The sequence below is a fragment of the Cibotium barometz genome, chromosome 39, assembly GCF_041138505.1.
Source record: "Cibotium barometz isolate CiBa-2024 chromosome 39, ASM4113850v1, whole genome shotgun sequence".
Classification (NCBI taxonomy): domain Eukaryota; kingdom Viridiplantae; phylum Streptophyta; class Polypodiopsida; order Cyatheales; family Cibotiaceae; genus Cibotium; species Cibotium barometz.
The window spans coordinates 34,488,615-34,491,102 of record NC_141084.1 but is presented as its reverse complement, the minus strand read 5'-3'; positions in this window follow the sequence as shown (position 1 = coordinate 34,491,102).

The following is a 2,488-nucleotide window of genomic DNA, read 5'->3' as shown; positions in this document are numbered from 1 at the left end:
ATATGCTTTGCTCTAGCTACCATGCTTACCTCTAACCGTTAGCTAATTTCACAAGAATTTGATAATTATGTCCCAATCCTTCTCACCAAATTCATGTAACCATCAAAAATTCCTCGCAATGAGTCGTCTATAAAATGCATATATTTCACCCGAATGGATTTGGGGTCCTTGAGTAGGGAGATGCTTGCCTCTAGTTGCCCTCTGGACCATAACTATGATTTGATATTCCCTTTCAGGAAGGAAGTTTCATACTATGATGATCGGCTTCGAAGCGGGGATATGTCCTATTCCTTTTGCGGACCTTACAGGTCTTGGTAGTGTCATATTGTCTGCTAAGAAAATCATCACTCTTGAGTTATTGTGGGAATTATATTATTTATTTATATTAGGGACGCCGGTGTGTGCTGTGCTAGTGAGTACGCGTGATAAGATATTATAGTTGTCTATTTCTCATGACAGTGTTTGGATCGATTGCTGCGATTTCAATTGACTATTTAACTAACGTGGACTATGTCTATGAGTATAGGTAGTGAGATGTACGAGGGTACCAATTGAGCTGTCGCACTGTATGAGGGTACCGATTGAGCTGTCCCACTGTAATGAGGGTACCGATTGAGGTGTCGTACGAATGGTGGACTGAGCAATGGTATGAAGACAAAGATCACGTGCTAATTATGATATTCTTGTATTAGCATTTGATTGATCATTTGTAGCCTACCATGTGGCTAGAGTTTATGTGCGTAGGTGCACAAGGTTATGTTATGTGCGTATGTGCACAAGGTTATTTTATGAGCATGTGTGCATAAGTAGTTGTATATGTATAAGCCTAATTAATTTATCATTAGGCAAAGGTTTTATCATATGTAAATCTTAGAAACTTGGGACAAGGTTATTTATATATAAAGTAAAGCTCAAAATTAGAAAAAGTGCTATTAATAACTGGCACCAAGGACTAAAAATACAAATATGACATAATTGTTGGAGAAGGAGCTACACACGTCGGGAGGAGTTTTATTTTTCTTTGAAATGTAAAATGATGCTATGCCTTGTTGGAAAGGCTTTCCCCCTCTCTCATTCTTAAATTCAGCCTTTCTTTATCCTAGATAAGTAATCTAATTGTTGAAATTAAACTTTTCATATTATTTCTCTTTTAAAAGTGGAATTTGATTAGTTTAGAATGCTTTAAACCATTTAGGGATAATTTTTAAGTGACTTAAGGATAGGAAAAAAATTGAAAAATGGTCAGCTATACAAAGGAGGTTATGGCAAAATTTTCTTAAATTTTGTGAAGTTACTTTCATCAAAATAGATTTTTATGCATAAATAGATGCATAAAAGAATTTTTTTATTATAAAAGTGTTAGTTTCATCAAAATTGATTTTTATGCATAAATAGATGCATAAAAGGATTTTCTTTTATATAAAAGTGCTATTTTCATAGAAGTTGGATTTTATGCATAAATAGATGCATACATAATTTTTTTTAATATCAAAATGAGAGTTCTCTTTAATCATTGTTTAAATCCCATGAATATTGGTAAATGAATAAGTAAATACTCTGTGAAGGAAAATTCTACTGTTTCATATTCTCTAGGATGGTAACGAGAAAATTCAGAAGATCTATCGAAGTCAGAAATCTAGATAAATGATTAATTTATTCCTCATAGGAATACATGTTTAGTTTTGAATTCAGTTAAGCAAAATACTCAATGTGAATGAAATTCAGTAAAGTAGTAATTGAAATATTACCCTTCGAGAAAGATAGTTCAGGGAGAACCTTTCCAGACTCGAGCCCTGAATCAGACTATGACTACGACTTAATCTCCTTCGTCAGTTTCAAGAAAAGACGATGTGACCAGTTGAGGAAAATTTAATTAAATCACCCACCGAATCTGAAATTAAATTGAGACCTTTGATTTTGATCTAAGGATCAAGATTACAGAATTCGAGGAATTCTGCTTGGGAATCCAGACCTGTGATCTAGAAGTCTTGGGATACGGAATTAAGATATAGTCATTGTATTCAAAAGAAAATCAAAACTGAAAACTTGCATAGAAACCCTGTTTTCTTAAAGGACTTACGCCAGAATATGCTGGAGGGAGCATTTGGTATATGTGTTTTTCTAAGGGAAGTTCAGTTACAACAGCTGGCAAGGAGTGTTCAAAGGAAGGCTCTCGCGGCAAAAACCTGCCCAGGTCTTGACCAGCCTAGGTATGGTAAAAAATGGTGTGCTTCCGGTACGATGGGCGAGGGCCGACAAAGTGGTCCCTGAGTGAAGTGCCAGGACACCTAAGGAGGATCTTGGAGGGTTCTTGCCCCAGGCGATGCACGGGCTCACGGTGCTTAGGAAACCCATGCGTATGTGGTGGAAGATGTATATATGTATGATGACGAGAAAATTATTGTAATCTATTACTGGATCTCGTTGTTGACTTGCTGGTCTCAACAACGAAGAGTCCAGAGTGATACTGTTTTGTGAGAAACAAGGA